At 46.7% G+C, this 22,341-nt stretch overlaps 1 long non-coding RNA gene across 1 annotated transcript; it reads left to right on the top strand.

Annotated features, from left to right (window-relative positions):
- The first annotated feature begins 1,592 nt into the window (after nt 1-1,592).
- LOC134911818 (uncharacterized) lies at nt 1,593-20,837 on the top strand. Its single transcript, XR_010176867.1, has 3 exons — nt 1,593-1,678; nt 16,591-16,991; nt 20,433-20,837. It is a non-coding gene; the product is annotated as an uncharacterized LOC134911818 (long non-coding RNA).
- Nucleotides 20,838-22,341: the final 1,504 nt, after the last annotated feature.

Below are 22,341 nucleotides of genomic sequence, written 5' to 3'. Positions count from 1 at the left end.
GCTATGAGCTGGGGATACAGGGACTGTCAGGGAGAGAGCAGAGGTGAGGCAGCTATGAGCTGGGGGTACAGGGACTGTCAGGGAGAGAGCAGAGGTGAGGCAGCTATGAGCTGGGGGTACAGGGACTGTCAGGGAGAGAGCAGAGGTGAGGCAGCTATGAGCTGGGGATACAGGGACTGTCAGGGAGAGAGCAGAGGTGAGGCAGCTATGAGCTGGGGATACAGGGACTGTCAGGGAGAGAGCAGAGGTGAGGCAGCTATGAGATGGGGGTACAGGGACTGTCAGGGAGAGATCGGAGGTGAGGCAGCTATGAGCTGGGGATACAGTGACTGTCAGGGAGAGAGCAGAGGTGAGTCAGCTATGAGATGGGGGTACAGGGACTGCCAGGGAGAGAGCAGAGGTGAGGCAGCTATGAGATGGGGATACAGGGACTGTCAGGGAGAGAGCAGAGGTGAGGCAGCTATGAGCTGGGGATACAGGGACTGTCAGGGAGAGAGCAGAGGTGAGGCAGCTATGAGCTGGGGGTACAGGGACTGTCAGGGAGAGAGCAGAGGTGAGGCAGCTATGAGCTGGGGATACAGGGACTGTCAGGGAGAGAGCAGAGGTGAGGCAGCTATGAGATGGGGGTACAGGGACTGTCAGGGAGAGAGCAGAGGTGAGGCAGCTATGAGCTGGGGATATAGGGACTGTCAGGGAGAGAGCAGAGGTGAGGTAGCTATGAGCTGGGGATACAGGGACTGTCAGGGAGAGAGCAGAGGTGAGGCAGCTATGAGATGGGGATACAGGGACTGTCAGGGAGAGAGCAGAGGTGAGGCAGCTATGAGATGGGGATACAGGGACTGTCAGGGAGAGAGCAGAGGTGAGGCAGCTATGAGATGGGGGTACAGGGACTGTCAGGGAGAGAGCAGAGGTGAGGCAGCTATGAGCTGGGGATATAGGGACTGTCAGGGAGAGAGCAGAGGTGAGGTAGCTATGAGCTGGGGATACAGGGACTGTCAGGGAGAGAGCAGAGGTGAGGCAGCTATGAGCTGGGGATACAGGGACTGTCAGGGAGAGAGCAGAGCAGTGGCAGCTATGAGCTGGGGATACAGGGACTGTCAGGGAGAGAGCAGAGGTGAGGCAGCTATGAGCAGGGGATACAGGGACTGTCAGGGAGAGAGCAGAGGTGAGGCAGCTATGAGCTGGGGATACAGGGACTGTCAGGGAGAGAGCAGAGGTGAGGCAGCTATGAGATGGGGGTACAGGGACTGGCAGGGGGAGAGCAGAGATGAGGCAGCTATGAGATGGGGATACAGGGACTGTCAGGGAGAGATCGGAGGTGAGGCAGCTATGAGCTGGGGATACAGGGACTGTCAGGGAGAGAGCAGAGGTGAGGCAGCTATGAGCTGGGGATACAGGTACTATCAGGGAGAGAGCAGAGGTGAGGCCGCTGTGTGCTCAGCCTCCCCTCTATGGCAGTCAGACACTGCCTGCAACTGGGGGTAGGCAGCACTGTGGATAATAATACTGTAAAACACAGCACAAGGGGAGGAGCTATCAGATCTGCCTCACTGAGGGGGTGCGGCTTTCTGCAGTGTCAGGTGACCTATTTAGGAAGTTCTCCAGCACCTAAGCTGGAGCAGCCAACATTAAGGAGAAACTGATGATCAAGACATCTAAAGTACAGGGGAACATTATGGTGAGTGGCTGCTGGGCACGGGGGCACAGGGCTGTCACACTCCCCTTCTGTGGGCAACATACCTTCTTGTCACTGGGAGGAAGCAGATCATGCCCAGGGCTGACATATCTATAAAGAAAAAGAATTTGTTCTCTAGGGCAAATGTGAGCATTCACTGTTTGAACCATGAGAAAGAACCTAGAGGACAAAAGGGATAGTGAGGGATAGTGAGTTATAGTGGGTTTTTAATGCTTTCTGCCAATCTATCTATCTATCTATCTATCTATCTATCTATCTATCTATCTATCTATCTATCTATCTATCCAGTACTGTCCAAACAGGACAAAAAAAAGTTTTAGGCAGTTGTGGAAAAAATGCTGCACAGTAAGAATGCTTTAAAAAATAGAAGTGTTAATAGATTATTTTTCTCAATTAACAAAATGCAAAGTGAATGAACAGTAGAGAATTCAGAATCAAATCAACATTTGGTGTGGCCACCTTTTGCCTTAATTATTGCATCAATTCACCTACGTACACTTGCACAGTTTTTGAAGGAACTCCACGGGGAGGTTGTTCCAAACATCTTGGAGAACTAACCACAGATCTTCTGTGGATGTAAGCTTGCTCAAATCCTGCTTCTTCATGTAATCCCAGACAGTTTTATAGATGTTGAGATCAGGGCTCTGTGGGCCATATCATCACTTCCAGGACTCCTTGTTCTTCTTTACACTGAAGATAGTTCTTAATGACATTGGCTGTCTGTTTGGGGTCGTTGTCCTGCTGCAGAATAAATTTAGAGTCAATCAGATGCCTCCCTGATGGTATTTCATGATGGATTTACTTTTCATTTTAACACTAGTTCTAAACATCATTCTTCTGCTTTATCTTGAATAGTTTCTTATATTTATGCTATTTAGTATGATTTTCAAAGTTAATAAAAAGAGTTACAAAAAAAGTATGCTGACTTCATTCTAAAAAAAAAGGTTAAAAAAATGTATTGTAATATATTGTAAATGTGTTATTCTTAGTGAGCTGTGTAGTACACTAGCAGGTTATCATTGTTGAAAAAAGAGGAGGGCGCATGATTAAAGGAATCTTTTATGTGGCCCACTGACGCATTACAGCTGCGTCTCTTCCCTAGTAATAACTTGCAAATGTACTACAAGTAATAAAAAGTGACAGTGGGGGTCATTCCGAGTTGGTCGCTCGCTAGTTAATTTTTGCAGCGCTGCGAACAGATAGTCGCCGCCTATAGGGGAGTGTATTTTAGCTTTGCAAGTGTGCAAACGCTTGTGCGGCCGAGCGGTACAAAAAAGTTTTGTGCAGTTTCTGAGTAGCTCAGAACTTACTCAACCGCTGCGATCACTTCAGCCTGTCCGGGCCCGGAAATTGATGTCAGACACCCGCCCTGCAAATGCTTGGACACGCCTTCATTTTTCCAACCACTCCCAGAAATCGGTCAGTTGACACCCACAAACGCCTTCTCCCTGTCAATCTCCTTGCGATCGGCTGTGCGAATGGATTCTTCGTAAAATCCAACGCTCAGCAATAACGCATGCGCAGTTCTGACCTGATTGCAGAAAAAATCCTAGCGTGCGATCAGGTCTGAATGACCCCCAGTGTTTGGTAAAAAAAAAAAAATTTGCTGCATTTTGTATAAAGTGCCGTGGAACTACTCCTGGTCAGCCAGAATGGATCTAGCTTCCAGATAATGAAACGTAGCAGTAAGGGACAACCAGCAAAGAAAACAAATAACCTGCCTGCTGGCTACCGGAGAGTTTTCTCTTGTCGGTTTTCTGCGCACAGAGTCATCATAGAACCTTTAGGCTAACACATAGCTCAATGATCTCATGTGACAGTTAACAAAGGGTGTTATTGTAGTTGCAGACCTGAACCCTAGAGGCACCTGACATCCAGCATGCGAAGGATGTTGCCGCAGAATTGCTTATATTACTCACATATCAAAACTCTCTTAAAAGGTGGATTTTTCCCAGCTGAGACTGAAACACCCCCACAGTCATGTTTACTTTAGAAATACAATTATTTGTCGAACTATACAATATAACCCAGTACAGGTGTGGTATATTTTGTCAACTTTTCATCGTGTAGACATTCGTCATGTTGACACAGATGAAATGTCAACAATATTAGAATGCTGACAAAGTGTCCCAGGTGGTCTAATGGTGATTTACCTGGTACGGAGGGTGTGATGGCTCCAGGGGTGTCTTCCTGGACCAGCAGTGACATCCTGATGACTTCTGGTGGATCCTGAGGTGCTACAAACTACTGAGTAGTGATAGAGAGTATCACTAAACCTAACCCTTCCCTTAACGCTTAACGCTAAGCTCCCCTTCTGTAGCCTAAAACTTACCCTCCCCCTAGTGCTTAACCCTAATTCTAATCTCCAGTAGCCTAACCCTAACCCCCCCCCCCCCTCCCTCAGCCTAGCCCTAACCCACCCCTGCTGGCTAACCCTCCCCTCACATAGTCTAACCCTAATCCTCCCCTCCTGTAGCCTAACCCTCCCGCTAGTGTCTAACGCTAATCCTCCCCTCCTGTAACCTAACCCTCCCGCTAGTGTCTAACGCTAATCCTCCCCTCCCTGTATCCTTACCCTAACCCCCCCTCTCTCAGCCTAAACCTAACCTTCCCCCTGCTACATAACTCTCCCTTCACATAGCCTAACCCTCCCCTCCTGTGTCCTAACCCGCCCCTGGTGCCTAACCCTAGCCTTCCCCTTCCATAGTTTAACCCTAACCCTCCCCTCCCATAGTCTAATCCGAACCCATCTCTGGTGCCTAACGCTAACCCTCCCCTCACATAACCTTACTCTAATCCTCCCCTCCTGTAGCCTAACTCTCCCCTTCCCGCGGCCTTATCCTACCCCTGGTGCCTAACCCTCCCCTTCTGTAACGTAACCCTACCCTCCACTCCTGTAGCCTGACCCTCACCTAGTGCCTAACCCAAACCCTCCCCTAGTGCCTAACCCTAACTCTCCCTTTGTGACTACATACCCCCAGTATGACGCAAACGCCATTAAAAGCTATATTATAACTGTATGCTTGGAAATAATGCGGTTATTTATTATCCAATGTTTCTAATGTGTTTTGTAGTGACATCTCCATGGTCTACAGTATATATTGGATATTTAATAGGGTGTCATTAGTAAAAATAAGACATACACTATATAGTCTTTTTTGAAAGCTGTGGTTTGTTTCTTGGATTTCATCCACACAACTTCACGTGTGTTCTGTGTTTTCCGAAAAGGTTGACACATTAGCCATTATACATACACTTAAATCCTCTACAAAAGCTTGGCATTACATGCAATTGGAGTGATATCTGCCAATTATTTTTAGCAATGGTTATGTTACAATTTTCAGCCTTGTTTGAGCATCAACCACTCTTTGCGAGAGCTGCAGAAATCTCTTTTGATGAAGACACAATTCAGTTCCATAATCTTATTAAGAGCAGACTTTGATGAAGTCATCCAAACATCATGGTATTTGCATGCAGAGAAAGGGGCCCATACAGGCATAGTAGATGTTTTCTTTTATAAAACATGTTATTTGATCAATGTGTTCAGTAAAGACATGACAAAGAAAAATATTTGCAGTGATATTTACTTTATTGGAATATCATTACGGCTTATGAAGTTGGCTACACACGCTGCAATACCAGCAGCAATAGTTGTCAAGGTATATTATATTTATATACTGTATATATATATATATATATATATACTGTATGTATGTATATATATATATATATATATATATACACACATACAATATACGTGAGTGCTATTATTACGTAAAGTTAGGGACCGCCAGAAAAGAGACGACTTGACGCGGCCTTCCGGCTTGATCATATCTTTGCAAATGTATTCATGCTAAGCTACTGTATTTCTATTATCATGTAGTATTTACATCTCATTGCAAATCCTTTTCAGTGTGCTGGGGGAATATATTTTTTATTTTCTTTCTTGTTTAAAATGCCCAGCATTCTAGACTTTATAATCCTAAATTTAAGATTAAATTGGCCAGGTTATCATAGGGTATGTTAGAAAACGATCGCTATCGGCCTGTGTGTGGTATCACCAGTAGCTCTTGGAATGCCACGTCACATTTTAGGTCACCTAATACAATAATACAGGAAATTCTAAAGCTCGACAAATCTTCTCTCACCAGTGGTGTAACTACCGTGGGTGCAGGGGGTGCAGCTGTTATGGGGCCCGGGCTGTTTCCAGGGACCGCAGCTCCACCTGCACTCTGTCATGGGCTGCCTCCAAGGCCCACTGCTCCCCCTTCACCCCTCGACGCCCGACAGAACAGTTATTGCCTATAGCATGCCTCCGCCCTCCATGGCTGCAGAATGTAGCAGCCCTCCACTGCTGCAAACACTGGTACAGCCTGGTTCGGCCCGCTCTGTCCCTACCTGGCCGGCTCCATGCAGCAGAACAGTGCAGTACCTCGATTCAGTATATAGGGACATAGCCTATCGCTGTCAAGTGTCCATTGCCATCAGAGACCTGCGCTCACTGCTGTACTTTAATCAGGTAGCGTCTCTCCTGCTCGTTCCCCTTCCCTCCCTCTCCCACACCCTCTCTCTCTCTTGCTCCTCTCTCTTTTCCTCTATCCTTAACACTTTCTCTCTCCCTGTCTCTCTTTCATTGACACTGTCTGTCTCCCTATCTCTCTTTGGCGCTGTTTCTCTCTCTCTCCCCCCTGACACTGTCTCTGTATCCCCCTCTCTCTCTCTCCCTGACACTGTCTATTTCCCCCTGTTCTCTGACACTTTCTCTCTCCCTGACACTCTCTCTTTCCCTGATACTGTCTCTCCCTTTTTTCCCCTGACACTGTCTCTCTCTTTCCCGGACACTGTCTGTCTCCCTCTCTGTCTCCCCTATGTTGTCTCTCTTTCTTTCTCACACTGTCTCTCTGTTCCTAACACTGTCTGTCTCTCTCTCTCTCTCTCTCCATGACATTGTCTCTCTCTCTGACACTGTCTCTCTCTCCCTGACACTCGCTCTCTCTCTCTCTCTCTCTGACACTGTCTCTCTCTCCCTGACACTCTCTCTCTCTCTCTCTCTCTCTCTCTGACACTGTCTCCCTCTCTCCTTGACACTGTCTCTCCATCTCTCTTTCTTCCCCTGACATTTTCTCTCTCTCTCCTTGACCATATCTCTCTCCTTCCCTCTCCCTGATGCTGTCCCTCTCTCTCTGATACTGTCTCTCCATCTGCCTCTGTCTCCCCCACTCTCTCTCTCCTTGAGACACTCTTTCCCTCTCTCTGACACCCATTTTCTTCCTCACCTCTTCTCTCTCCCTCTTTCTTTTCCTGACACTCTCTCTCACTCTCTCTTGTGCCCCTTGCTTTCTCTTGCACTCCCTCCCTGACGCTCTCTCTCTCCCGCTCATTCCCCTCCCTTTCTCTCTTGCTCCTACGCTCCCTCTCTCTCTCTCTCTCTCTCTGACCCTTTCTCTCCCTGATGCCCTCTCTCTCTCTCACTCTCTCTTTCTCTCTCTCCCTCTATACCCTGATTCCTTTCTCCCTCTTTCTACCTGACACCCTTTCTCTCTCTTCCTCTCATGCCTTCTTTTTCCATGAAACCCTCTCTCTCTCTCTCTCTCTCTCTCTCTCTCTCCCTGACCTCCCTCTCTCTCCCTCTCTTTATTGCTACTCTCTTTCTTTCTTTCTTTCTTTCTTTCTTTCTTTCTTTCTTTCTTTCTCTCTTTCTTTCTCTCTTTCTATCCCCCACTCTCTCTTTCTCTTACTCTCTCTCTCTCTCTCTCTCTCACTCTCTCTCTCACTCCCCTCACTCTCTCTCTCTATACTGCTTCCCCAAGTGACATTGTAGTGACAATGGCAGGGAGAGGGGGCCCTTTCAATATTTTGCTATGGAGCCCACAAAGTTCTAGGTATGCCCCTGTCTCTCACTACCGTATATTATGTAGGACCTGATCCAACTTATAGTAAAGGAGTTATAGTAGTCCCTTATTATTGTATTATACTCTCTCTCTCTCTCTTTCTCTCTCTCTCTGCTAACAGTTGCATCCACCATTTAGTTTACAATATGCTGAACATTTCCTTCCTCCAATTTACTTTCCTTAAATCCTTCTACAATTAATTATTCATGGTCCCCTGTTCTACATGATGGGCTAAATGTAATAGCTTGCGGGAAGCAGAAAGTGCAGGATTTTGCGCAAGTCTGAACGAATATTTAAAGTGGTAATCATTTACACGGCAAAACCAACCTGGTTATGCCATGTAAATGATTGGCGCTTTAAAAATCTGGCAAGACTCACACTAAATCCCGCTCGGCCTGCAGGTTACTACATTTAGCCCTATGCCTGAGTACTCACATTTGATCACTCTAACTACACATATACGGTCTTCTAATGAACCACCACAATCCAGTAATCTTCCATTTCTCTCTCTCTCTCTCTCTCTCTCTCTCTCTCTCTCTCTCTCTCTCTCTCTCTCTCAGTACCTGCTTTCTATTTATTATTATGTATGTCAGAGTTCTGCCCATATCTCTCTGCTCCAACTGAACCCATTGACTAGGTAAAATCAACATACATTCTATATCACCTTTCTACTAGATTTTAAACAAAAGCTACCTATCTACAGTAATTATTCCCCAGCTGTTGACACATTTAGCATTCATTTTATTTGTCCAAAAGGAAGACCGTGTTAAATAGCTAAACCAGTGGTTCCCAAACTTTTTTGAATCACGGCGCCCTAGAGTATCAGAATTTATTTCACAGCACCCCTAGGCCAAAAGTTTCTTATTGAGAAATTTAGACAGAAATATTAAATTAAGTAAATTATGTTTATATGTCTTCCTTATGGTCAGTTATGTTGTGAGGGACAAGATTTGCTTCTGTTTGTCCACATAATTTATGACTGGCAGCCACCAGCACTGGTTTTGCCTATTACATTGATCATAAATAATTTGAATTGGTCCTGGACCACCAATCTAAGGCACTCCAGCAACTGTCTTGCGGCATCCCAGGGTGCCACGGCACACAGTTTGAGAACCACTGACCTTTACTGATGCTGTAAAATTGTAATTGGTCTTCTTATCTAAAACTGTCATGAAGAGGCAACACATAACAAGTCGTAAAAAAAGAATTTAGTGTGCATGGCGCTGTATAGTAAATCGACCAGCGTTTACTCAGAAAACCTTTCTCTAGTAATAACTAAGTCTTCTATAATCTCTTTAACACTCCGTGATCATTGGAAAAGAACTTACATTCGGGTTCTCACCTGCAAGGTATCCGGACTCCTGGTCGACGCCAATTGGTCGACACACCTTAGGTCGACATGGACAAAAGGTCAGCAGGAACAAGGTCGACATGGAAAAGGTCGACATGAATTTTTCAAAATTTTTTCCTTTTTTGGAACCTTTTCATACTTAACGATTCACGTGGACTATGATTGGAACGGTAATCTGTGCCGAGCGAAGCGAAGGCACCATGCCCGAAGCATGGCGAGCGAAGCGAGCCAAGCGAGGAGACGCGGTGCACTAATTGGGGTTCCCGGTCACTCTACGAAGAAAACGACACAAAAAACACACATTAAAAACTCATGCCAACCTTTTTCCATGTCGACATTTTGTCCATGTCGACCTTTTGTCCATGTCGACCTAGTGTGTGTCGATCAATTGGCGCCGACCTAAGGTGTGTCGACCTTTTTGTTGTCGACCTTGTATCCCAGACCCCACCTGTAGACCTTAAAAGGTATCTTTAGGGCTTAACCCAAACATAGGATGGCACAGAAACACATGTGAGGATGGATACCCAAGTGTGCCATCCTATGTTTGGGATAAGCCCTAAAGATACCTTTCAAGGTCTGCGGGTCAGAACCCGAATGTAAGTTATTTTCCATTGGTTACAGTGTGTTAAAGAGATTATAGAAGACTTCATTATTACCAGAGAAAGGTTTTCTGAGGAAACGCTGGTCGATTTATTATACAGCGCCATGCACACTAAATTCTTTTTTTCTGTTTGAGTTTAGGAAGCTGATTAAGGTACTTCCTCAGTGTAAAGGGCTGCAGTATTGTGGCAGCGCAGGTGTAACAAATTGTTCTTGCTCTACATAACAAGTCGTGTATGATCAGCAGAGTTACCCTTTACAATCTGATAAAGGGAAGTGATTCAAAATACAAAATGTTGATGACCATAATAATAAAAGTAGCCCCAAACTTTACAAAGCATGACTAGCTGTATTTCTGAGCACACTCAATGTTAGATTTCCTTATTGTATTTTTGGAATAAAGTAGGAGCTGTTTAAAAACAAAGTGTAAAAGAACAAATTTTCAAACACCCACAACAACTAACCAGCAAATAGTTCTCAAAGACCTATAGCATGATGGAAAATTTAGGAAAACATTTGATTGACTGCTGAGTTGTTGTTTTTTTGTCAATTTGTAGTCTTGCACATTGATAGTAAATAGCTATTTTAGAAGAATAAAATAGGAACACAAGGAACACAGGTACAGCTTAGGAAATCTTCAAAGAATGATTTATAAAATCCGGAACAAGCACAGTTGAGCAGCTTCTTGTCAGGCTAGCTCTAATGGCTTTAATCAGTCTCCTGGCAACCAGTCAGGTTTGCAGATAGTGGGTTATATATACTAAAGTGTGGATTTCGAGAAGTAAAGATGTTGCCTTTAGCAACCAATCAGATTTTACTTACCATTTATTTAGTACCATCTAGTCGATAATATATACCGTATATACTCGAGTATAAGTCGACCCGAATATAAGCCGAGGCACCTAATTTTACCACAAAAACCTGGGAAAACTTATTGACTCGAGTATAAGCCTAGGGTGGGAAATGCAGCTCTACCCGTACACAGACCTCATAGTGCCAGATATGCCCTCATACTGCCAGATATGCCCCACAGTGCCAGATATGCCCTCATGCTGCCAGATATGCCCCACAGTTCCAGATATGCCCTCATGCTGCCAGATATGCCCCACAATGCCAGATATGCCCTCATGCTTCCAGATATGCCCTCACAGTGCCAGATGTGCCAGATATGCCCTCATGCTGCCAGATATGCCCCACAGTGCCAGATATGCCCTCATACTGCCAGATATGCCCCACAATGCCAGATGTGCCAGATATGCCCCACAGTGCCAGATATGCCCTCATGTTTCCAGATATGCCCCACAATGCCAGATATGCCCTCATGCTTCCAGATATGCCCTCACAGTGCCAGATGTGCCAGATATGCCCTCATGCTGCCAGATATGCCCCACAGTGCCAGATATGCCCCACAGTGCCAGATGTGCCAGATATGCCCCACAGTGCCAGATGTGCCAGATATGCCCCACAGTGCCAGGTATGCCCCACAGTGCCAGATGTGCCAGATATGCCCCACGGTGCCAGATGTGCCAGATATGCCCCACAGTGCCAGATATGCCCCACAGTGCCAGATGTGCCAGATATGCCACACAGTGCCAGATGTGCCAGATATGCCCCACAGTGCCAGATGTGCCAGATATGCCCCACAGTGCCAGATATGCCCCACAGTGCCAGATGTGCCAGATATGCCCCACAGTGCTAGATGTGCCAGATATACCCCACAGTGCCAGATGGACCCCACAGTGCCAGATATGCCCCACAGTGCCAGGTGTGCCAGATATGCCCCACAGTGCTAGGTGTGCCAGATATGCCCCACAGTGCCATGTGTCCCAGATATGCCCCACAGTGCCAGATGTGCCAGATATGCCCCACAGTGCTAGATACTTACCCTCCATCGCTCCCACGCTGTCGTCTGAAGGAGGGACACTGAGAGCGCAGCGCGCGGCTCTCCTGTGTCCCTGTTGCGTCTCCGGCGGCAGCGGCGTGTGTTAAAGGAAGTGCCGGTTCGTGCACTTCCTTTACCACACAGACGCCGCTGCCGCCGGAGATGCAGGAGGGACACAGGAGAGCCGCGCGCTGCGCTCTCAGTGTCCCTCCTTCAGACGACAGCGCGAGAGCGACGGAGGGTAAGTATCTAGCACTGTGGGGCATATCTGGCACATCTGGCACTGTGGGGCATATCTGGCACACATGGCACTGTGGGGCATATAACGCTGACTCGAGTATAAGCCGAGGTGGCTTTTTCAGCACAAAAAAAAAGTGCTGAAAAAGTCGGCTTATACTCGAGTATATACGGTATATATATATATATATATATATATATATATATTAGTGATGAGCGGATTTGGTTCCTCGGAATCCGAACCCCCCCAAACTTCATCCATTTTACACGGTTTCGAGGTGGACTCGAATCTTCCCGCCTTGCTCGGTTAACCCGAGCGCACCCGAACGTCATCATCCCGCTGTCGGATTCTCGCGAGATTCGTATTCTATATAAGGAGCCGCGCGTCGCCGCCATTTTCACTCGTGCATTGGAGATGATAGGGAGAAGACGTGTGCAGTGTTCTCTCAGTTGTGTTCAGTGTGCTGCAAATATCTGTGCTCAGTGTGCTGCAAATATCTGTGCTCAGTGTGCTTGCAAATATCTGTGCTCAGTGTGCTGAAAATATCTACGTTCTCTGCCTGAAAAACGCTCCATATCTGTGCTCAGTGTGCTGCAAATATCTGTGCTCAGTGTGCTTTATTGTGGGGACTGGGGACCACCAGTATTATATAGTAGGAGGACAGTGCAGAGTTTTGCTGACCAGTGACCACCAGTATTATACGTTCTCTGCCTGAAAAACGCTCCATATCTGTGCTGCATTGTAATATATAGTAGGAGGACAGTGCAGAATTTTGCTGACCAGTGACCACCAGTATTATATCAGTACGGTACAGTAGTCCACTGCTCTACCTACCTCTGTGTCGTCAAGTATACTTTCCATCCATACCTGTGGTGCATTTTAGTTGTTGTGCGCAGTATATATAGTAGGAGGACAGTGCATAATTTTGCTGACCACCAGTATATAATATATAGCAGTACAGTACAGTAGTCCACTGCTCTACCTACCTCTGTGTCGTCAAGTATACTATCCATCCATACCTGTGGTGCATTTTAGTTGTTGTGCGCAGTATATATAGTAGGAGGACAGTGCAGAATTTTGCTGACCACCACTATATAACCTCTGTGTCGTCAAGTATACTACAAAAGTTCAGTAAAATGACCCAAAAATCAAAATTAATAGCGTCTGAGGAGAAGCGTAAACTTGCCAATATGCCATTTACGACACGGAGTGGCAAGGAACGGCTGAGGCCCAGGCCTATGTTCATGGCTAGTGGTTCAGATTCACATGAGGATGGAAGCACTCATCCTCTCGCTAGAAAACTGCAGTGCCACTCCTAGATGGGCCAGGTGTTTGTGTCGGCCACTTGGGTCGCTTAGCTTAGTCACACAGCTACCTCATTGCACCTCTTTTTTTCTTTGCATCATGTGCTGTTTGAGGACTATTTGTTAAATCTGCCATCCTGTCTGACACTGCAGTGCCACTCCTAGATGGGCCAGGTGTTTGTGTCGGCCACTTGGGTCGCTTAGCTTAGTCACACAGCGACCTTGGTGCACCTCTTTTTTTCTTTGCATCATGTGCTGTTTGGGGACAATTTTTTTAAGTGTTATCCTGTCTGACACTGCAGTGCCACTCCTAGATGGGCCAGGTGTTTGTGCCGGCCACTTGGGTCGCTTAGCTTAACCATCCAGCAACCTTGGTGCACCTCTTTTTTTCTTTGCATCATGTGCTGTTTGGGGACTATTTTTTAAATCTGCCATCCTGTCTGACACTGCAGTGCCACTCCTAGATGGGCCAGGTGTTTGTGTCGGCCACTTGGGTCGCTTAGCTTAGTCACACAGCGACCTTGGTGCACCTTTTTTTCTTTGCATCATGTGCTGTTTGGGGACTATTTTTTGAGTGCCATCCTGTCTGACACTGCAGTGCCACTCCTAGATGGGCCAGGTGTTTGTGCCGGCCACTTGGGTCGCTTAGCTTAGTCATCCAGCGACCTCGGTGCAAATTTTAGGACTAAAAATAATATTGTGAGGTGTGAGGTGTTCAGAATAGACTGGAAATGAGTGGAAATTATGGTTATTGAGGTTAATAATACTATGGGATCAAAATGACCCCGAAATTCTATGATTTAAGCTGTTTTTGAGGGTTTTTTTGTAAAAAAAACACCCAAATCCAAAACACACCCGAATCCGACAAAAAATTTTCAGGGAGGTTTTGCCAAAACGCGTCCGAATCCAAAACACAGCCGCGGAACCGAATCCAAAACCAAAACAAAAACCCGAAAAATGTCCGGTGCACATCACTAAATATATTTATATATATATATACAAAAACCTTCACTCACTCACTCACTCACTCACTCACTCCAGACTCATCACTAATTCTCTTACTTCCCGATATGTTAGGAAGCTGAAATCTAATATAGGTATTCTGCAGGTGGGTAATAGGAAAAATAAATAATTTGAATTTTAATAAACCTCCCCTAAGGGGATGAAAATGGGGTTGACATAATGATGTCATTACTAAAGCGTGGCATGCGTTGCGTGAACAATAACTCCCAAATGGACAATTGGATCAACATTTGGTTTGCACCTCCAGTGTGTAGAATTCAATAAACTACAATAATGGTCCTGTCACTTTTTCCATATCTGCTATGGGTGCTCCTTAGGTAACGCCAAGAACCATGGATTAATATTTACTTACATTAAGACATCTCAAATTGACATCTCTATAGATTTACCGAATTTTAAACACTCATTTATATTTAAAACCGTGAAAATCAGAAACTCCTGTGTGAAGAACGGGTAGAACAGCTAGTTATTGCAATGGGTAATCCGCTTCTAAAAACCTGAGCTTTACAAATATACTCCACGGAATCATTGTGCCGGGATGTGTTCTGACTCTTGATTGTGGCAGCTGAGTTCAGAACCTTGCTTGGTTTCTGGACTTGTGGCAATTGACTCTTCCACTTTGTTAGGGATTTCCCTTTGACATTCCTTTGTTGGGTTGTAATCAGTCTGATTCTGCAAGTCCTGACAATTCAATGCGTAACTAGACATTTTAGCGCTGTGTGCAAGAAACAGCATCGGCGCCCCCCCAAATATAAAACAGGGCCAGTGGCTTCATGGGGAAGGGGTGTGGCCACAGAGCTCCCTTTTACACATTACGGCAGGTAGAGCCACCTTTAACACAGTACGGCAGGTAGAGTCCCCTTTTACACATTACGGCAGGTAGAGCCCCCTTTTACACATTACGGCAGGTAGAATCCCCTTTTACACAGTACGGCAGGTACAGATGGAGCCTCTGTTATCTTTGCTCCATCTGTAACTAGGTGTGCCCGCCTGGGCACACCTAGTCTCTGTGAGCGTCTCCGTCTGGACGGGCGCGCGCGTCCAGACGGAGACGCTCCCCATTCACTTGAATGGAGAGCGTCTCTGTCCGGGCGCGCGCGCTCAGACAGAAGCACTTACAATGGGAAGCGGCTCTGTGGACTCCCGGCGTGACTAGGTGGACGGATCGTCTAGTCACGCCGGAAGTGCACGCCTGCGTCTCAGCCAGCAAAGATAACGGAGGCTCCATCTGTAGAGTCCCCTTTTACACAGTACGGTAGGTCGAGTCCCCTTTTACACAGTACGGCAGGTAGAGTACTCTTTTACACAGTACGGCAGGTAGAGTCTTCTTTTACGCACACGGCAGGTAGAGCCCCTTTCAGAGGCGTCGGAACGGGGAGGGCAAGGGGGCAGCACGCCCCCCCCCCCCCCAAATATGAGAGAGGCGCCGCTGTGCTGGAGGAGCAATGTGCGGTCAGGTGAAAGACCGCACACTGCATCCTCCGTGCAGTGTGAGAGAGGCGCCGCTGTACTGGAGGCAGACTAGACAATTGCCTACGCTAGGGACAGGCTCAGCTAACGGAGGTGGTCAGTGGGGCACCCGATCATCAGCGTCGCCAGCGGCTCTGCTCTTGCACATCTGAGCAGAGCCGCCTGCGATAGCGCCAGAGCGGGTGCGGTGTCAGTCCGCTGATGTGGGTTGCGGCGCTGGACACAGTATGCAGTGTGGGTATACCAGTGTCAGACCAGGCACTCCTGGCTGCCCCTAAAAAATATGGCTGCCGATCGAGGTGGAGGGCTGCTGCGCTTGCCCAGCTGAAGCAGCTCCTCCTCCCATGGTCCTTATGGAGTTAGTCGGACTCCGGCCATTAATCCGCCAGTCTCCTCCTCCTCCCTCCCCACTGCAAAGCAGCCAATGCAGGGGTGTACCGAACACAGAACTGCTGCACTTTTAAAAAAGTAAGATTTTACATTTATGCATGTGTATATATATTATATATGTACAGTATATATATATACATATACATATATATATATATATATGTCTGTGTGTGTGTGTGTGTGTGTGTGTGTGTGTGTGTGTGTGTGTGTGTGTGTGTGTGTGTGTGTGTGTGTGTGTATACAGGTTGAGTATCCCATATCCAAATATTCCGAAATACGGAATATTCCGAAATACGGACTTTTTTGAGCGAGACTGAGATAGTGAAACCTTTGTTTTTGATAGCTCAATGTACACAAACTTTGTTTAATACTCAGTTATTAAAAATATTGTAGTAAATGACCTGCAGGCTGTGTGTCTAAGGTGTATATGAAACATAAATGAATTGTGTGAATGTACACACACTTTGTTTAAGGCACAAAGTTATAAAAAAATATTGGCTAAAATTACCTTCAGGCTGTCTGTATAAGGTGTATATGTAACATAAATGCATTCTGTGCTTAGATTTAGGTCCCATCACCATGATATCTCGTTATGGTATGCAATTATTCCAAAATACGGAAAAATCCGATATCCAAAATTCCTCTGGTCCCAAGCATTTTGGATAAGGGAGACTCAACCTGTATATATATATATAGTGTATTTATGTATATCTGCAGCATATAATGTATTTATATGTATATATAGGGAAGAGGCTGACTGACGCTGCGGCTGACAGTGCAGCCGCAATCACCCTGCCTGCATGACCACTCTCGCCTGCTGCCATATTTTCCGCATCCATTGCTACTGCTGCACTCTTCATTTCCATCCCTCCTTCCCAGAATGCCGGTTCGGGAGCAATGTCATCATCACGGCATTCTGGGAGCAGCCGCAGGGGAGAGAAGACAGAGGAGCATCAGCTGCAGCGCGTAGGGTGATGGCACGTAGTACTACTACATGTAGCCGCACGCCCTCCCATCCATTCTGCAGCCTAATTGCCCTGAGGAGGAGATTCATCACCCAGGCAGTCCTGGATCCCTGCCCCAGCAGCACAGCATAGAAGCTGCAGCATCAGCACTGACAGGAGGATATGCAAACGCCCTGCCAGGGTGAGTGCAGGTGTACACTTGCCCTAGCTAACTCACTCTCTTTCCCTCTCTGTCTCCCATCCTCACCTCTCTGTCTCCCCTCCTCACCTCTCTCTCTCCCCTCCTCACCTCTCTCTCTCCCCATCCTCACCACTCTCCGTCCCTCACTCTCTCCCATTCTCCCTCTCTCTCTCCCCCGTTCTCTCCTCTCTCTCTCCCGTTCTCTCCTCCCTCTCTCTCTCTCTCGTCCTCACCTACCCCTCTCTCTCCCGTCCTTACCTGCCCCTCTCTCTCCCATCCTCACCTCCCTCTCTCTCCCGTCCTCACCTCCCTCTCTCTTTCCCGTCCTCACCTCCCTCTCTCTCTCCCGTCCTCACCTCCCTCTCTGTCTCACCTGTCTTCACTTCCCTATCTCTCCCGTCCTCTCCTCCCTCTCTCTTTCCCGTCCTCACCTCCCTCTCTCTCTCCCGTCCTCACCTCCCTCTCTGTCTCACCTGTCTTCACTTCCCTATCTCTCCCGTCCTCACCTCCCTCTCTCTTTCCCGTCCTCACCTCCCTCTCTCTCTCCCGTCCTCACCTCCCTCTCTCTCTCACCTGTCTTCACTTCCCTATCTCTCCCGTCCTCACCTCTCTCTCTCTCTCTCTCTCTCTCTCCCGTCCTCACCTCTCTCTCCCCTGACTTCACCTCCCTCTCTCTCTCTCTCTCTCTCTCCCTCTCCTGGCCTCACCTCTCTCTCTCCTTTCCTCACCTCTTTCTCCCGTCCTCACCCCCCCCTCTCTCTCTCTCTCTCTCTCTCTCTCTCTCACCTAACAGCTACTTCTATAGCGTCTCTGTTGCAGTGTAACATGTATGAGGAGCTCTACTGTGGTGTAACGCGTATAAGGCTCTCTACTGTGGAGTAACATGTATAAGCTGCTGAACTGTGGTGTAATGTATATAAGTGGTTGAACTGTGTTGTAATGTGTAAAAGGGAGGTTGGAGGGGGGATAATGGTGACAAAGAATGCTGTCACCCTGAGTTCTGCAAGGTCTAGAACTGGCCTTGGTATCCATGTATAAACACTAAGCTTGGTAGTGGGATTATCTGCTAGGGGGAACCAACAAAAATCTTGCCTAGGGCATCAATTTGCTTAGGGCCGGCTCTGACTGGAGGAGCAATGTGCGGTCAGTCGAAAGACCGCACACTGCATCCTCCGTACAGTGCAGGGAGGGACAGAGCAGCATCATCCTTTTCATGATGTATAATGTGCTCCCAGGCGCCAAGCTGGCTGCACAGCTACTGCGGTCCCACGCTCTTCCTACCCCCATTGCAGCACCTTCATTCCTGGAACTTCAAGCCTCCTACTCCTAAGAGGCTCTGCCTCCTTTCAATGGTACCACCTCCTCCCCAGTGGCTCCACCTTCAGGGGCGCAAAAATGGGATTGAATCTTGCCCCCCCCCCAACCTAAAACGTTGTGACGCCCCTGGCCCCTTTTACATGGTATGGCAGGTAGAGTCCCCTTTTACACATTATGGCAGGTAGAGCCCCCTTTTACAATAAAAAGGAGAAGACAGACAAAAAAAGGGGTCTTCCTGGAGCACTCTTATTGTATAATTCAAACAAAGTATAATCAAGAAAGGTTTATTAGCATATAAGAATGGACACGTTGAAATTTTACTTTTAATATTTGCTCTAGTTTAAAATAAACTTTTTTTTTCTTGTGATGGATAATTAGAATCTTAGGAAAATTCCAAATATTCTACGTGTACACAAATGTGTAAATGATTATAGGTTTTAAATAAACAAAAGGTGAAAACAATTTGTAAAAATAAGAATATGTAGACTGTCTTGTGTTATTTAGGGTTGAATCCCATTTTTCCGTCTACATATTACCACCGGACTCTAGTCTTCCAAATGGATAGATTTCTGTTCTCTTTATTTAGTGTCTGAAGTGCTATTTATATTGGCCCTCATTCCGAGTTGTTCGCTCGTTATTTTCCTTCGCATCGGTGCGATTTTCCGCAAACTGCGCATGCGCAATGTTCGCACTGTGGCTGCGCCAAATAAATTTGCTAAGAAGTTTGCTATTTTACTCACGGCATTACGAGGTTTTTTCTTCGTTCTGGTGATCGGAGTGTGATTGACAGGAAGTGGATGTTTCTGGGCGGAAACTGTCCGTTTTATGGGTGTGTGTGAAAAAACGCTGCCGTTTCTGGGAAAAACGTGGGAGTGGCTGGAGAAACGGGGGAGTGCCTGGGCGAACGCTGGGAGTGTTTGTGACGTCAAACCAGGAACGAAACTGACTGAACTGATCACAGTGTAGGAGTAAGTCTCGAGCTACTCAGAAACTGCTAAGAAATTTCTATTCGCAATTTTGCGAATCTTTCGTTCGCAATTCTGCTAAGCTAAGATTCACTCCCAGAGGGCGGCGGCTTAGCGTGTGCACTGCTGCGAAAAGCGGCTAGCGAGCGAACAACTCGGAATGAGGGCCATTGTCCTTAGCCTCAGATAGAATAAGTTCTGGAAAAGTGATAAACAAGTTGCATCATAAAGAAACAAGAAAGCTTGCGAGTTGGGATAATCCATAAATTGTGTGTCCCAAAACTGTTATAGAAATATAGAAAAGAGTGAATCTGCTTTCAACGTTAGACTTAGGAAACCTCCAGGGACTGAATTGTGTGGCTAGTCCATCCCTGCCTCCATCTCCTCTCCGGACGTCTCCTGTAGAGGAAACCTCAGATGTAGGTAAGTACAGAGCTGTCAGCGGGTGTGGTGACACCCGATGCGCACTCTGGATCTCCCGCATGCAATAGGGGCATGGTCGCACATAAAGGGGCATGGCCACATAAGAGGGGGCACGGCCTCAACGTGGATCCCGAGATCATCACTCCGGGGGTGTGCCCACCCTCCGAGGGTGATACCTGGGTGGGGGCTGCTCCCCCCACACGGAGTGATGATCTTAGGATCCACGTGAGGCCATGCCCCCTCTTACACGCCCATGCCCCTCTATGTGTAGCCATATACGGGGGTTATGACGCCAATGGGTAAGGATGCATTGTTGTTTCACAGCACTGGGGTCTCAAATTTGATCCCTAGCCAGGACCCTATCTGTGCGGAGCTTGTATGTTCTCTGCGTGTGTGTTTGGGAATTAATGAATACAATTACTAAGTGGCGGCTTTCAAAACTGCCGTTTTTTTGCCAGTTCTGGCAGCAGGATTTAAAAAGGCAATAATATTACATGTAACACCAGGAGTGTGTTGCATTTAATATTATTGCCCTTTTAAATTCCACGGTCAGACTGCCGAAAAGTGGCGACTTTGCCTAGTAGATATACCCCTTAGATTGTATAATAGAATAGGGCAGGGACTGATGTGAATGATAAATAATCTCTGTACTGCGCTACATAATTGGTGGTGTTATATGCAAAAAAACATCATTTATCTAGATCATACTAGTAGTGTCCCTTATTATGTTTTTCAGATTTTTTTCTTGAAATGTTGCAGTTTCTTCCTGATGAACATGAATATGTATTTTTATATTTTTCATTAGACAACAGAAATTTGAAATGATAGCAAAGTGATGATTTTATTGATTCCGGATGTAATCACATCAACGGTATACCGACGCCAGAATCTCGACCACTAGAAATGCCGACTAACAGGGACTATTTCCATGACACCCCCCACTGGCATTCCGGCATCCAGGATCCTGGCATGGGGATGCTGTAAATGATCGCCACTTTAACAAAAAAAACAGGAGAACTCTCACAAAATTTCTCACTTTCTCATTCTCACACCCTGTTACATTCCCCCCATAGTTTGTATTTTGTGGCCACAAGGCTACATGTGGCTGATTTTAGAAACTGAAATTAGTTCATGGAAAAACAGTGACCTTTGATGTTATATGCAAAATATTTAATTAATTTTTTTGTTGTTGCTGTTTTTGTTGAATTAAAAAATAAGGTTTATGATTGATTCATTGACTGAGAATATTTACAATACACAGGGCCGAAACTAGGTTTCTCGGCACCCGGGGCGAGGCGGTAATTTAGCCCCCCCCCCCCCCCCCCCCAAAAAAAAAAACCCCCATTATATATATATAAATAAAAATAAATGAATAAAAATAATAAATATATATATATATATATATATATATATACACGTGTACAGTGTATACACACACACACACACACACACACACACACACACACACACAGTATATATAGTGCCAGTCAAAAGTATGGACACACTTTCTCATTCATTTGAATGAAGAAGTGTGTCCAAACTTTTGACTGGTGCTGTGTGTGTGTGTGTGTGTGTGTGTGTGTGTGTGTGTGTGTGTGTGTGTGTGTGTGTGTGTGTGTGTGTGTGTGTGTGTGTGTGTGTGTGCGTGTGTGCGTGTGTGCGTGTGTGTGTGTACACACACATGTATATGTATATATACACATGTGTATATATATATATATATGTATACACTGCTCAAAAAAATAAAGGGAATACTAAAATAACACATCCTAGATCTGAATGAATGAAATATTCTTATTAAATACTTTGTTCTTTACATAGTTGAATGTGCTGACAACAAAATCACACAAAAATTATCAATGGAAATCAAATTTATTAACCCATGGAGGTCTGGATTTGGAGTCACCAGCATATGGTCTCACAAGGGGTCTGAGGAGCTCATCTCGGTACCTAATGGCAGTCAGGCTACCTCTGGCGAGCACATGGAGGGCTGTGCGGCCCCCCAAAGAAATGCCACCCCACACCATTGCTGACCCACTGCCAAACCGGTCATGCTGGAGGATGTTGCAGGCAGCAGAACGTTCTCCTTGGCGTCTCCAGACTCACATGTGCTCAGTGAGAACCTGCTTTCATCTGTGAAGTGCACAGGGCGCCACTGGTGAATTTGCCAATCTTGGTGTTCTCTGGCAAATGCCAAACGTCCTGCACGGTGTTGGGCTGTAAGCACAACCCCCACCTGTGGACGTCGGGCCCTCATACCACCCTCATGGAGTCTGTTTCTGATCGTTTCTGTAGGCACATGCACATTTGTGGCTTGCTGGAGGTCATTTTGCAGGGCTCTGGCAGTGCTCCTCCTGTTCCTCCTTGCACAAAGGCGGAGGTAGCGTATAACCGGCGCTACTACGGCGCTACCCCCTCACTTATCCGCGCACCCCCCTGACCCTCTCTCACCCGTACCACCCATGCTTCTCCCCCCCCCACACGCCACCTCCCAACCCCCTACCCCACCTGCAGCACCCCCCCTCCCCCACTCGTGGCATACACGCACCCCTGCACCTGCCCCTCCACCACCCGCAGCACCTCCGAGCCCCATCACTCATCCACGGCACCCCTGCAACCAGTCCCTTCTCTACCCACAGCGCTTT

Source organism: Pseudophryne corroboree, chromosome 4 (genome assembly GCF_028390025.1).
Source record: "Pseudophryne corroboree isolate aPseCor3 chromosome 4, aPseCor3.hap2, whole genome shotgun sequence".
Taxonomy (NCBI): Eukaryota; Metazoa; Chordata; class Amphibia; order Anura; family Myobatrachidae; genus Pseudophryne; species Pseudophryne corroboree.
The sequence above is the reverse complement of the archived record's forward strand: the minus strand, read 5'-3'. Positions and strand labels throughout refer to the sequence as shown.